This window comes from Pituophis catenifer, unplaced genomic scaffold (genome assembly GCF_029215685.1).
Source record: "Pituophis catenifer annectens isolate HBS135680 unplaced genomic scaffold, rPitCat1.0.hap2 SCAF_1, whole genome shotgun sequence".
Classification (NCBI taxonomy): domain Eukaryota; kingdom Metazoa; phylum Chordata; class Lepidosauria; order Squamata; family Colubridae; genus Pituophis; species Pituophis catenifer.
In genome coordinates, this window is record NW_027256881.1 from 114,750,768 (window position 1) to 114,767,470 (window position 16,703).

Here is a 16,703-nt window from a genome sequence, read left to right on the forward strand (position 1 = left end):
CACAACTGTCAAATTTCTGTTGCCAGATTTCAAATACTGAATTTTGAAGTGAAATAAAATCTGTTATTTTCAATGCAAATAGTTTGGATAAGTTGCACAATATGATTTAATATTTTACACTAAGTACCTAGGGGATACACTGTGCAATGGTATCTTCTTAAGCAAGACCAAGAAGGTCTAGGACTGTGTTAGTGAACCTATTGCACATGTGCCAGAGGTGGCACATAGCGCCCTCTCTGTGATCACGCAAGCCTTCATCCCAGTTCAACTCTGCAGCGCATGTGTGTGCGGCTCCCACCAGCCAGCTGATCTTCGGGTCTCTGCCACACATGCATGGGGGCATGGGGCACATGCAGGGGGCCTTGCACACATGTGCAGGGTGGGCTGTGCACGCAGGGGCTACTCGCACTTGCATTTTGGGGGTTTGGGCATGCACGTGCGTGCTTTGGGCACTCGGTCTGGAAAAGGTTAGCCATCTCTTGTCTAGGACAACTCACCATGGCCAACTCACTCTAGTTGTCTTGTCCCGACTGACTCATGCTGGCCAACTCATCCCGGCCAATTTTCCCAGGACAACTCAGTAAATCAAGAGAGGGACAAGTGAATTGCAGTGGGTCTTATTTTTCTTTAAACTTGAACCTTCTAAAATTAGACATCATCAAGGCTGGGGTTAGCTACAATTCTACTTGTGTCTCTCTTGAGTTATCCCACATTGATTTGTCCTGTGGTGAGTTGTCCCATGGCAAGTAAGCCATGGTGAGTTGTCATATTCCAATGCATTTCTGCCTCCTAGGGTAGTACCATTTTAACCAACTAAGGAAGGATGATTTGACGCTGGCTTTCACTGTAGCTTTTTATCTATACAGATTAGTGCATCAACTCTTGACTAGGCCTCAGAATAACAGAAGAAGCTGAAAGGCCCACCAAAGGTTTAAAGATATATTAAAATAATATGATAATAAATTTCAATAAAATATTTTTAAAAAATAATAATTAAAAGAATTAATAAATGTAATTGCTATCTGGCTAAACTATACTTTCATATTTAATATACCAAACAATTTCTGATGATCCTGGGGACAGTTTTTACACATTTCTGCTTAATTCTTAAGCTATGTAACCTTATTTTGTTCAGTAATCTAAATAATATTAATAGGATATAAAATAACCAGTCCATTGGGATTCAAGCATATTTGTAAGCTGATTTTCTGCAATTAATTACATATGCTTCTAAGTGAGAATGCATAGAATTGCAGACTTAGATCTAATTTAGAAAAAATAGCAGAGAGGAACATCTGATTTAGAACTTTTTACATTCTAAAAATAAGCTTCTATTCTTACATTCAGTGTGAGTTGAACCAGGGATCTTAGTGCAAAAGGTTAGGCATAATGATTCATCCCAATGACTGTTTCATCATGCAAATATCAAACACAAAAATGTGGGCTCTTGGAATGGTAGCTATGGCAGCATACTTTTAAATTGTGATTAAACTTTGTCCCTGTAGTTCTAGCAATGCTTCTCTTAAGTCCAACATTCTTTAGTAAGTCTATCAGAAGAGAAGGATATTTTCATAGACTGAATTCCACACTGAATTGTCAATTACTAATGAGAAGAATACAGGACATATGATATCAATAGATGCCTCCACTATTTATTTCATTTTATTTTTATTCATTTTTAGTATTTAGTATTTTAGTATTCAGTTAAAAATATTCTCATAAAAATGTGAAAATAGAATAGAGGAGGCCATATCCTCATTTGCTCCATAGTAAGGAAATGTCCTGGAATGTCCACCAGCCATGCTGATGAAAAACCATTTAAAGTTGAATCTCTATGGAGATTCTCAGTCATCCAGGTCATGGTTGTCCAAAAAGTACCTTTGGGATTTAAAGTTGAACCAAAATGTAATCCCAAACTGAGCCTTTAGTTGTTTTCAGAGGAATGTTTTGTGATATTCAATAATGAGGAACCATCAATAAATGATCATTCTGAATATGGAATGCTGGATTAGAAAAATACAGGTGACACTTGGGCTGCATCAGGATCAATAATGAAATCATAATATTGTCAAATAAAAAACCCTAGATCGACCAACATATAACTAAAATTATAGATAGGAAACTACCTAGGTGCAAATAATTAAATTGTATTTCTTCAAAGTATCTTTGTGTGCATTAACCACATCCAAGTAATTCAATAGAAGCTGTCCTGGCACAAATCCTTAAAACATCTTGACGGCAGAGAATTATTGTTGGGTGTCTTGACAACAGGAAGATTCTAGTTATAGAGAAGTGGAGGGGGGGAAATCAATTGATCTAACTATACCCAGCTGGGCTACAATGACATATTGCAGAAATTATATGAACTACACTTGGTGAAAAGTTGGCCAGGAAGAAGGACAAGAAACACTCTTGAAGATTAAGATCAAAGTGCACCCACAGATGGAAAGCTGTGATGAATTTTCCTTCTTCTTCTCTTAAACTAGAGGTTAAGGAGTTGGGAATATTCTATTTGATGAGGGTTCCCCAACTTGGAGCCTCCAAATGCCTACATTGTTAATCTTGGCTGGTACCCAGTTGAGAAAAAGTCTATTAGCCCTATAAGAGCAATAGCAATAGCACTTAGACTTATATACCACTTCACAGTGCTTTACAGCCCTCTCTAAGTGGTTTACAGAGTCAGCATATTGCCCACAACAATCTGGGTCCTCATTTTACCCACCTCAGAAGGATGGAAGGCTGAGTCAACCTTGAGCCGGTGGGAATCGAACTGCCGAACTGCTGGCAGCTGGCAGTCATCAGAAGTAGCCTGCAGTACTGCATTCTAACCAGTGATCTATACCCTATATAACTAGGTTCATTATTCAGGATTATCAAAAGACATATTTTCAATGTATATAGAAGGATTTGTATAAATCCAGAGGTGGGATTCAGCCGGTTCTGTCCGGTTCGGGCGAACCAGTAGCAGCGATTGCAGTAGGTCCCGCCCACCCACCTGGACATAATGATGTCCTGTTTTGCCATATTTTTGAGGCTGGGTGCATGCGCGGAAGGCGCGCACACAAGCAAAGAGCATGCACAGAAGGCCGAGCATGTGCAGAAGGTGGTGCGTGCAAGCATAGCGAGCGCTCACATTTGTGAACTGGTAGGGAAAGTAAGTGAATCCCACCTCTGTATAAATCCCATGGTCATATAAACTTATCGACCATTAATCCTGCAGCATAGTTACCGTATTTGGGTTCATCAAAACAAAATAGTTACACTTACGTATATTTAAAAATAATAGTTCACTTTTATATGCTACAGAATTAGAATTCCACACATTTAGGCACATTTAGCGCACAACTAGCAGATGAAGTTCCATATGGCATATTTCTAGATAATTAGGATGGCAATCCAAGAGACTGAACTAACAATTTTGCTTTCCATGATGAATTAATTTTATGAGTGATGGTAGATAAAATGTGAATAACAGGCTGTAAAGAGAAAGACTATTAACACTGAAAGAAGATAATGTACTGAAATAATTTGGAATACTCCAAAGCATTCGAATAATATTTGAGAACAGTCTTCATGTTTAACTGTTATGAAACTTGTTACAGTATGTTTATAGTGAAAAGTGAGCGATAATTCCAGAACTAAGTGTTCTGTTAAGTATATTTATTATACACATGCTAGCAGATCTCCTCCTGTTCAGCTCTTGTTATATATAAATAGGTTAAAGATTTCTGTCATTCTGTTGGCATTTAGCATTTACTGACTATAACAGCAAATATGTTCACACATGTGTGAATGAGCCATTACAGAGAGGTCTCAAAAGCAGACTATTTATATTCTTAGCTGTGAACTCAGACAAAATGGTATACAAAAAGCTCAGCTCACATTGTTATCTTAATATCATCAGATGTTTAGTAATGAACTGATGTTCATGTATATACATATATACTTGCTGTAGATTTGGCTACAGCATGTATGTAAAACTGTTAAAACTGTTATGTTTTAACAGTTGGTATAGCATATTTTAATGGTGCAGTCTCCCCTGTGCACTGATATATAGGAGATAACGATTTGTTTTCAATAAAGTCCAACTATTTAAGCAGTAATACAAAATCTATGATTCATCACTTTTTTTTTTTTCCTCTGGCATTGAAAATGCATTCTTGGTGCAGATTTGTTTGTCCTTCTAATTTCAGGAGTTATTCGCCTTGTTGCAAGTCTGGCTATAATTTTTAATCTTATGATTTCAGCTGTGCACACTTGAATGAAAAGGCAATTAAGTAGGTGAGGAAAAATGCACAAAAAATACTAAACTTGAGATGCCAATGTCTGATTTGTAACTAATACCATAAATACATTAAACTCAAATTCATATCATTCTGCTGCTCTAGACATCCTGGAAATTAACCATCCAATAAAAACAAAGCCTATTTTAGGAAATATGCACTCTGTTTATGCTATTGTCTCTACATCTTCTTAACAGAAAACTATAGGCAAGAAAACCCATTATTTCTTATTAAGTATATTTATAATTCATTTTATTAACTATCCACAATACATGTGCAGAACAATTAGGCATAATGCAAAAAATTCTATCCCAAAGAGGTGACATTCTAATTTTATACATATCTCAAAAAGTTAATAATGAAGGAATATATGCATGTTTTGATTGCTTCCTCTGTATAGTTCTGTTCTTAAATTTTAGGGTTTTTTTTTCCTACACTGGTTAAATTAACACAGAACTAGGCCTTAAGCTCCATGTCCAATTGCAAGGCCAGACCTACCCTTAATGGCAGCCCCACTAGGCAGTCCATACCAGCATATCAGCTCCACCAAATAGAACTATTTTTATTGGGATTGGCTATAATAACAGGATCTTGAAAATCTGATTATACTATATATCCTCCCCCTTCTTATATTACAGTGAATTAGGGAAGTGTCTGCCTGATCCACTTCTGAATATTATCTCCTTGCAATATGCAAGTCCCATATATACCCATAAATAGAGATGGCTGTCAATTATAGATTGTCGACTGTAGATTAAATGGACCTACAATGTAAAATCTGGCATTAAACTGCAGAATTAACATAGGATGTTGTTTGTTTTCTATTCCGATCAGGCACTTACTTGAGGCCACATAACTGCAATCCAATCCAATCCAGTCCTCTAGCAGCACTCTGCCGGCCGAAAATGGGCTGCGGGAAGGCCTCATGGGGCCTCCACAGGGCCCGTTTTCGGCCAACAGAGTGCTGCTGGAGGCTGGGGAAGCCAAAATGGGCCACACAGGGGCCTCCTGAGTGCTGCCGGAGGACTGGATTGGACTGGATTACAATTATATGGCCTCAAGTAAGGGCCTGATCTGGATAGGAAACAAGCAACATCCTACATTAATACTACAGTTTAATGCCAGATTTTACATACTGTAGGTCCATTTAATCTACAATCAACACTCTATAATTGGTAGCCATCTCTATTTACTATCCTGGAAATTTACCTCTACTGTTAGATCTTATATTATCATGTTATTCATGCTATTGTATTTTTATTATTAATTGAATAATAAAAATGCAATAGTATAGATAGCCTTTCTGTCTGGAAAAGCCATTTACTATTAAACAATAGGATATAAATTTAGAAATAAAAAGTTTAGTGGAGTATGAAGAATAAGTAATCAATGTTTGCCCATAATATCTGGTACAAGAGATAGGAAAATGATTATAGTAAAGAACTATGGAAAGAAAGAAGGGGAAAAATGCATCTTGAGCCTGTGTGAAATGCCCACTATGGCCATATCCACCCCCGGCCACACACACACCAGCCCTCTGAGGTCAAACACAACCTTGATGCAGCCCTCAATGAAATCGAGCTTGACACCCTTGTCGTGGCTTAACTATATGTTATTTAGTAATTTAACCACTCAAGATTAGCTTTTTGTTAGTAACCGTAATTTTTCTTAGCTAAACTTTAAGAGTGCAGTCTTATAGTCCCTTCAGATTCTTCAGATTCACCATTTTGCAAGGATTGTTTGTCAATAATTGTTTCTTTGAGTTCTTATGATCATGTGTGATGGTATCTAGTCAGCTTGCCTTCTGTCAGCCACTTACTGATTGCCTTCAATTTTTCCAAGCATCAGGGTCTTCTCCAGTGACTCCTGCCTTCTTGTTAAATGTCCAAAATATTTCAGTTTTAGTTTTGTTGTGAATTCTTCCAGTGAACCATCATCTAGTTTTAAATGATTTGTTCTTCTTGCATTCTAAGTAATTTTCTCCCACACACAGCAGAAAGGTCTAGGTTGCAGTTATTTGAACCTATGCCTTTGACGTCTAGAAGAGATGCAAGCAGAGGTGGCTTTCCAATATTCTTACCACTGGTTCACCACCACCCCCGTGCGTGCACGCTTGCTTTACCTGCGCGCGCACCAGGGGTGGGTTCTACTTACCTTTACTATCGATTCACAACGGGGCTGTACACACGCGCTCGCTTTGCTCTTGTGCACGCTCTTCTGCGCATGCGCAGAAGCGTTTTGATGATGGTGGGGTTGGTGGGGGGAGCCTCTCGCCGGTTTTACTACCGGTTCTATAGAACCGGTGCGAACCGGGGGCAACCCACCACTGGCGCACACCTTCCATGCATGCGCCCGGACTTAAAAATGTAGCTAAATAGGACGGCATTACGCCAGGGCGGGTGGATGGGGGCGGCACACCCACAGTCGCTGCTACCAGTTTGCCCGAACCGGTACAAACCAGCTGAATACCACCTCTGGATGCAAGGGTAAAGACATACTCCTTAACTCTGATACATCCTTCTACCATAATCTCCAAATTCTTTCTCTTCCAGTTGATGTTTGAAGAATCACTGGGAATTCAGTCCTTGGTCCAAGAAGGAGTGGAGAGAAATGGTTCATTTAATGCTAGTTCTCTGATCCCACAAAGATGATCTGTGGAATCAGAAAACTGTCAGCTAAACCACTCTTTTCTCTTTGGCTTCTTTTGCCAGGGCTGGTAAGAGAACTGCCTGGCAAAGAAAAGAACGAGCTGCTTTTGATATGTGCCCCAACTGAAGGCAACCTAGATGCCATGGCAATACTGGATAAAGCCAGAAAGAAATCTCACATGAAGAACTTCTTCCCATTTGGATCAATGCTGCTTACTGTTTAAGCTGCCTCTCAATTGAGCCTTTCTATATATGCGTCTAGGTAGAACTGGAGGGGGGAAAAGTTATTTGTGTGTGTTTGTATTTGTGTGAACTTGGATATGGTGGAACCACAAATCTCTATGAAAGCTACAGTGGGTACCTTATATTTGCTACTGTCAAAAGTTTAAGAGCATGGAATGAGCTTCCCAGATATGGAGAGAATGCTACAGCAGCCAATAGTACAGAAGTAAAACCCATATTGTCAATATGGTATAGTGGTTAAAAGCACTGGATTTGAAGCTGGGAAACTGTGAGTTCTAATCTTCCCCTATATGGGCCAGTGATTCTTTCCCACCACAGGAACAAGGTACTGGCATGTCACATTCAGAAAATATTTCCAAGAAAATTACCTGGGCTTATTTCTATAGTCATCCAGAGTCAGGATTGACTTAAAGGACCATAGTAACAAGGCCAGTGATATGAATATGTCATTCCGAGATAATTGGGCCTTGCCTTGCCCTCCATAAACCTCTAAATTTAACTTCCTTCATCAAAAATTTCTTTTCACCACACAGATTCTATAAGTATAGCATAGCTCATTCAAAAATAAATTTCTGTTTAAAAAGGATATCACTGATAGCTTTCATCCTGGACTGATTACAAAATAATTTTTAAAGTTCTGAGGGTCCATTGTATCTCTAGTTAAAAGAGATATGGTCTTAAAATGGAGAAGATTTAGAACAATAATGAATAAACAGGAACATTTAACTAACTCTAAAAGACAGCATAAGCTTTCCTTCATTTATTCTTCTTTTCTTCAGTTCCTCTTTTTATTGCTCTTTTTATTGTCAGTTCATATCCTTCATAATCTTCCCTTCTATTTATATCAAATTTTTGAATGATGTACCATCTTTGTAATTGGATCAGATTTAAGTCTCAACTTCATCCATTTGTGATTTTGAGAAAAGGGTGCTTCACTCTGAAGGTCTGCTTGGATGAGCTAACAAGTAGTCATTTAAGGTTATTATTAATGTAGATTTGACATTTATATGGCAGCTACAAGAGATTATTGTGCTTTTTTCTTTTGGTCACCAAGTCTGTCAGGTACCAAGGAGAAAGCTATTAAAACAGTCTTTTCTTCCCCCTCCCCAACAGCCTGTTATTGAAAAGATGGGATGGTTTTGTGAAGGTTGTTTAAACACTAAATACATGAGAGGTCCAGACTGTTTTGAAGTAATGGTAAAAATATGTAAAATCTCAAAGAAATGAAAGATAATTTGGCCATCAACTCAATCTTGCTCTCCCTTACCACTTAAAATGCATTTTAGTTCTAGAAATAGAACAGTTTCCCCTTGTCAATTACGTTATATTAGTGGCTAGAGTTTTGGAAATTCTTCTCTGCATTTTCCCAAAATGAAAAAAATAAAATTATGTTTTGCATGACTCATCCATGTTATGGTCTTCAAAAATTGACATCATGACCAAAACACGTTCCAAATTGCTGTGTAAATAACAAGATTTGAAAACACTGACTCCAAGGAATAGAATAGTATGTTAGGTCAAAGTGAGACTGGTTCCAATATGATGGCACAGCACAATCACACTCTCAGCGGATGAAATTTCTGTGGTGCTATATGCCATCTTGAAGACATCTGACTTTGATACAGACACAAATGTGGAAATATTGCACGTTCGTCCAATATTATGTTTTCATCCATTCATGGGGAAACAACCCCAAATCATAATAACTAAAAAGACAGAGCTTTACAGCATTCAGAAAAGTGGGATTCCAGAATTATGGTATTAATAGTTGTTATAGCTTTAATCTAGCTAATAATCAAAAGAGAGAACAAAATTTACAACCCCCCAAACTCTATTTCTAAAGAATTTTTTCCTTGCACTGCCATATTACATTATTTTCCAATGCAAAAAAAAAAAATGAATTATAGTTTCTAATTCAGATAAAAAACAAATATTAATAAAATCCTTCTAACCCCAATTTACTCTGGTATTTTTATATTAAGAGCTTTTCTTCTCAAATATGTTTATTTATCCTTATTCTGTTTTATCATGCTTTTCCATGCTGCCTATTCAAAAACAGTAACATAGAACCCCAAACTTCTTCAAGATTACTAGTTGGAACGATGAGAGAAAAAACTCAATTTGCATAACAACAACAACAACAATAATTTATTAAACTTGTGTGCTGCCCAATTCTCAGAGACTCTGGGTGGCTCACAACAATCAAAGAAGTTACAATAAATAATAATAATTTATTAAATTTATATGCTACCAGACTCCCAGCATCTCCGAGTGGTTTAGAAATTGATAAAAGTGTTAAAAACAAATAATACAAGAAAAAAAAAGATGGGGAAAAAAACCCCTTAAAATCAGAAATAAATGCTATGCATTGGGAAAGTTAAGATAAAATTCAAGCAACTCCTTCTGAGCTTTAGTTTTTAATGGTACCCCTTCCAAATAATTTCTTTGTAAACTATCAATATACTTAGAATGACGAGTGTTTTTGACACACTCAAGACACTTTCCATGTAGCACACTGTCTCTTAGTGGAGGATGAGTAAAGGAACATTATTTTGGATTTAGTTTGCTTTACTTAGGACTTTAGTTTGCTTTACGTAGGACTTTAACCAGCATTTAAAGAACAATTCTAGATATCCCTAGATCCCAAAATAAAGAAGAATCACAACATAAAAAAGAATTTATTTTAGAAATGATGGTCAGTGAATAAAGTGTAAACTGCTTAAAGGTAGATTTGCACTGAACACCCTGCTTTGGCATGAGCTAAAATGGTACGTCTCTCCAAAGTAATTAATTTGTGTATATTTCAGTCAGTGATATACAGGCAGCCCTCGAACTTACAACCATTCATTTAGCGACTGTTCAAAGTTACAACAGCACTGAAAAAAACAACTAAGAACTAATCCTCACTCTTAGAACTGTTGCAGATCATGTGATCAAAATTCAGACGCTTGGCAACTGGTGTGCATTTATGATGGTTGCACAGTCAATGGGGGAAGCTGGATTCGTTTAATAGCTATGTGACCCACTTAACAGTTACAATGATTTGCTTAACAACTGAGCCAGTTTGGTCTAATGGTTAAGGCACCAGGCTAGAGAACAGAAGTGTGTGAGTTCTAGTCCCACCTTAGCCATGAAAGCCAGCTGGGTGACTTTGGGCTTCTCTCTCTCTCTCTCTCTCTCTCTCTCTCTCTCTCTCTCTCTCTCTCTCTCTCTCTCTCTCTCTCTCTCTCTCTCTCTCTCTCTCTCTCTCTCTCTCTCCCCAACTCATCTCACAGGGTTGTTTTGTAAGGAAAATAGGAGGAGGAAAGTGTGTTGAATATGTTTGTTGCCTTGGTTCGTTCATAAAAACAATAAAGGTGGGATACAAACAAACAAAACAGCTGTGGCAAAAAAGTCATAAAATCAGGTGCAACTCACTTAACAGCCATCTTCCTGGGCAGTGGAAATCCTGGCCTCAGTTGTGGTTGTAAGTCAAGGACTATGTGTATGTGCTATAAATCATAAGGAGGAACATACGTTAGCTAATACTTACACTCCAAATATAGTATGTCTTAAAACCACCAGGCCAATGTTGTCCACAGATTACTAGTCCAATGGTGCTGATTTAATGTCAGCATTTCCCAACATTCTGAGGTGAGAAATATATTAAAACTATAGCAGATGCCAGAAATAGGCTTTATATGCTCAGGGCTGATGGCGGAAGTGCTATGTAAGTGTTGTTATGGTGTATTAAGGTAAAGGTAAAGGTTCCGTTCACACATATGTGCTAGTCGTTCCCGATTCTAGGGGGTGGTGCTCATCTCCGTTTCAAAGCCGAAGAGCCAGCACTGTCTGAAGATGTCACCGTGGTCATGTGTCCGGCATGATTAAACACCAAAGGTGCACGGAACGCTGTTACCTTCCCACCAAAGGTAGTCCCTATTTTTCTAGTTGCATTTTTTACGTGCTTACGAACTGCTAGGTTGGCAGAAGCTGGGCAAGTAATGGAAGCTCACCCCATTACACAGCACTAGGGATTCGAACTGCTGAACTGCTGACTTTTCGATCAACAAGCTCAGTGTCTTAGCCACTGAGCCACCACATCCCCATGGTGTATTACCCCAGCAGAAATAAAATCTCAGGGGGAAAAAACCCAAATTCATTTTGCGTTACTGCCAAAATCTCACTCATTCTGCATTAAGTGGTAACGAACCATCAGTGATCAAACACAAATACTGAACTACACGCTACTGTATTTCGTGTGCATTGTATCAATAAATTTGGCTTTGGCATAGAGGAGAGTGTTTCATGTGGTTAGAAAATGCTGCATTCAAATATAATTGACACCAAGTTCACTGAATGGACCTTTAAATCAGGGGTTTACTCTACTCATATAACCTGAGGGATAATACTATTCCTTGGGGTTGCTTCACACATTCAGCTGTGAGTATTAAATTATATGGAGAAATCAATTTAGGGGGTTCATATATGAAAGTTGCAGTTTTTTTAATTAATATCCCCAGGTTTATGTTTGCTAAACAAGTAGCTGTGTGAAGCAAATAAACATTTTAAACTTCTTAAATCAGAAGACAGTGTGATTACCTAAGCAGGAGTTTAAGCATTCATGATCCCAGAAGTGATTGATCATGCCACCAATAAATTTACTTTTGACTACAGAGTTATTGTTATAAGTCACCAGTATAACATGAGAAATGGCCGCAATATATAGATAACTAATTGTGGAGCCGTTTCCCCCTCTGTGATTCTCTTTGATTTTCTCTTTCAAACCATCACATTTAGAAGCAAAGGATTGGAAACTGATTTTACACAAGCTGAATAAAATAACTTCCTCTAATTTGCATCAAACTATGGTGCAGATAAGGGAAAGACTAGACCTCTACTGTTGTCAATTAGCTACACTTATGTAATTTGGTGCCATCCTACGGAGACTTTAGGGCAGAGCTACGTTGCTCCATTCATGATAATGAGGAGGGGATTCCTCAAATCCTGAAGGCATTGTCAGCTTACCACATCTTACTCCATAAAGAAAAATAGCATGGCGTGATGCCATAAAATAGTGTAGCTTCAACAGCTACAAAAATATGTGTTTTAGAAGCTTCCGGAGCTTCTAAAACTCTTTCTAGCCAAAATACTTCAAGATCACATATTTTTGCAACAGTTTGGAACATGATCCCTTTTTGATCTGCTTTGTTGTAAACCTTCTGGGTTCTCTTTGTGGTTGGTGGCTGTTGTAATATTTTCAGGATCAGACTCAATAAATTTAGTAAGAGTTAAAGGTTTAAATATATCTCCTTTTATTTACATTAGGCATTCTATATTCACTGAATATTCACAGATAGAAGCAAGGAAAAGGGTGCAAACAGCTCCTTATATATACAATGGGTGGAGCTAGATATGGGAGTGGTGAATTATGAATACATTAAGAAGTGAAGAATAAATTAACCCCTGATACCCCGTTCATATACTATTTACACATTAGAGAATAAGGCATTTATATCTGACAAATCCCCCTCTAAATGCCGATTCGTTATGCAACACCAATTACATTCAGATTCAGGACAGTACAAAACATACAACTTAGAAGTTAAGTATTTATGCTGCTTAGCAGGTAAAGGTTTTGTCAATATGTCAGCTAATTGTTCTGAAGTTTCACAATGCACTGCTTTAATAAATCCATCCTGAGATAATTGTCTCACATGTTTAAATTTTATATCTATGTGTCTGGACCTTTGTCCAATGGCGTCAGATCTAGATATTTCAATAGCTGCTTTATTGTCTTCATGCATAACAAAAGGCAAAGCAGGTTTTTTCCAAACATCTGAAATCAAATCATTAAACCATACAAGGTTATTTGCAGCTTTAGATAAACAAACATATTCTGCTTCTGTCGTTGAAGTGGCCACTAATTCTTGTTTACCAGTGTACCAGTAAACTGGACAGTCATTTAAGAGGAATATATAACCAGATGTACTTTTTCTACATGAGGAGTCTCCGGCCCAGTCCGCATCTGCATAGCATGTAAGCTTTGGTTCTTTATTACCGTTAGGTTCCAACATTAAACAAAAGTCTAGTGTACTTTTCAGATATCTTAATATTCTTTTAACAGCTTCCCAGTGGTACATTGTTGGCTTGCTGACATGTCTGGATAATAAATTGAGGGGTAAAGCGATATCTGGTCTTGTCCAATTAGATATATAAAGAAGTGAACCTATGACTGATCTATAAAATGTGTTATCTTTGAATTCAGGGGATGATTCATCAGTATTTCTTAGAAAGTCAGTCTGCATAGGAGTATCACAAGGTTTGGCATCACTTAGATTGCATTTGTTTAAGAGCTCTATGATCTTATCTCTCTGAGTAAGTTTGAATCCTCTTTTAGTCTTATTAATTTGAACACCAAGATATTTGTTTACTTTGCCTAAAGATTTCAATGAGAAATGTTCATTTAGCTTGGTTACAAAAGTTTCTCTTCTCTCTTTATGTTTTCCTATGTATAAAATGTCATCCACATAGATCAATACAAATTCTATGTAATCATCACCCTTTTTGACAAAGAAACAGTTATCAGCAGTGGTGGCATTGAAGTCCATGGTTTTAAGTACTTTTACTAAACAATCATACCATCGTTTACCAGATTGTTTTAACCCGTATAAACTCTTGTTTAACAACCAAGTCTCATTCTTGTTTGTGTATTGACTGTGAGGTGCTCTTACATATATTTCCTTATCTAGTTTTGCGTGTAGATACGCAGTCTGTATGTCATATTGGAATACATCGAGATTAAGTGCTGATGCTACCACTAGAGCTGTTTTGACACTCTCGGTTCTTACTGTGGGGGAATACGTGTCAGTATAGTCCTCCGGATATTTCTGTGCATAACCTTGTGCAACTAGTCTAGCTTTGTATAGGGTATTGCCTCCCTCTAAGTTCTTAATTTTATATATCCACCTGGTACCAATAATTGTTTTATCCTTTGGTGCAATTGCAGGTGTAAATACATTTAATCCTTGTAAGCTTTCCATCTCTTTTTTCATTGCTAATTCCCATTTTTCTTTTTCTTTACGAGGGAGTTTTAACACTTCCTCATATGTATTAGGTGTCGTTGACTCACCATCCATATGCATTATATAATCCTTGTATTTATTTGGCATCTGATTTCTGGTGTTTCTAATTGTTTTTTCAGGTTTACTATTGTTATCATGCAAATATCTTGCTTCCTTTTTTGTTAGTGTGTCTGTCTTTATTTTGTGTTGGCTATTTGTCCATGTTTTGGTTTTGTTTTTATATTTGTTGATATTTTGCTTTTCTATAGTCCCTTTCTCTTGAGATTTTATATCTTTGTTGTTACTTGGAAATATTTCATTAAGATGTATTTTAGACCAGTTGGCCTGTTCATGGAACACAGCTGTTCTGGAGACTATAAATTTGTTATTACTATCAATGAATCTGTACCCTTTAGTGCCTGTCTCATATCCCATAAATCTGAGTCTTCTGGACACGTTTTCTCCCTTCCTTCTTAGTTGCTTAGGTATGTGTACGTCTGCAGTGACTCCAAATATGTGCATGTGTGCCAATTTTGGTTTCCTATTATACATTACTTCATATGGTGTCTTATTTACAATGCTGGACCAGGTTCTATTCTGTGTGTAATTGGAATAATGTAATGCTTCTGATCAGAATTGTTTGCTTAAGCCAGCATCTTCCAATGTGCATCTAATCATGGTTTGTAATGTTGAGTTCTTCCTCTCTACAATCCCGTTCTGGAACGCAGAAAATGGACTAGACGTGTAATGTAACATTCCTTTGTCCTTTAACCATTGGGAGAATTCTTTAGACATGAATTCACATCCCCTATCTGTCATGATTTGTTTTATTTTGATATTGTGTTGTGTTTCTATGCGTTTGTAAAATTCTTTAAATTTTTGAAAAGTTTCATCTTTGTGTTTTAATGTATAAACAAATCCATAGCGGCTATAATCGTCTACTATGGTCAAGAAGTAACGTTTTCTATAAGTGATTGATGGAGTTAGTGGACCAACTAAGTCCATGTGTACTAAATCAAAAATTTTGTTGGTTGATCTAGTAGATTTTCTTGGCCTGGGGCTAGTTTTTAGTTTTGTAGATTTACATACTGAGCATTCCAAATAGTTTTCACAATTTTTTATTTTAACACCTTCTGCGTGTTCAGTCATTTTTTGTACTACAGGAAAACTGGCATGTCCTAACTTCCTATGTAAGATGTGAGCACACTCATCATGAATTGGTTTACCTATCTTTGGTTTTTTTTCATTGTGTGCATCTTTGTGATCATGAGATATTTTACATTCATCATTGTCACTGTTGCTAATGTTTCCATCATCTACTTCAATACAATCTTCCATATTTGAATCAATGTTGTGCAACCATTTTTCCTTCATTATTAGATAAGGTAGGCCTCCTTTAATCATTACAGTGCCTATATCTATTTTATTTTTCTCCAAAGTTGCTTTTCCTTTAGAAAAAACAATGTTAATATCAGAATCTCTACTTAGTTTTATGGCACTTAGTATGTTATGAGGTATTTCAGGTATTAGCAATACCCCCTCTATTTTTCCTAGACCAGGCAAGGATACATTCCCTCTACCTAACACTTGAACCTTTTCTTGGTTAGCTACCTTTATTACAAATTTATCTTCTACAAATGAAGACAATATATCTTTGTTATTAGTGGTGTGATTAGTTGCTCCAGAATCAATAAGCCAATTACTGTTCTCATTCTGCTGTGTGTTAGTGTTGTCTTGTTTATTTAATCCATTCAGTGAACCAGATTTTCTATCCTTTGAATTATCTCTGCCCCCTCTATTATCTTTGTAATTTGGTGAGCTTCTATATCTATGTCTATCCATGGAAGACTGTCTATAATTGTATTTGTTTCTATATTCTGACCTATGTCTTTCTTTTGAAATTTTGGGGCAATCTCTTCTATTGTGTTCCCTGGATCCACAGTTGTGACATTTAAATGTTTCATTATATTTTTCTTGGAAAGCTACTTTCCTATATGGTTTGTGTTCTATGTGATTGTTAGAACGATTCCTTCTTGAATTGTCTTCTGCTATTAATTTATTGGATAGACTTTCTATGGATAAGTATCCTAGATTGATTGTGTCTAAATGTGACATATAATTGTCCCATGATGGATCAAGTGAGTTGATAATAACACTTTTCATTGTTTGGTCTGAAATCACCTCCCCCCTTAAATGCAGCTCAGCTCTTATTTTGTTTAAAGATATTAAATGCTCACTTATGGAAACCCCTGGTTTTATCCTAGATGAAAAGAAATCTTTAGACATCCTTGTGGTGGTAGCTACACTGTCACTGTGAAACAAATTGAACATGCATTGAATAATTTCTGAAACAGTCAGATTTTGCTTAATGCTGTGATACATTGCAGGAGACACACTAGATATTAATAAGAAAAATGCTCTATGGTGTAAATAGTCTATTTTTAGAGTCCAAGGTCTTTTTGGGGGACTAGTGATAAAAAACAGTA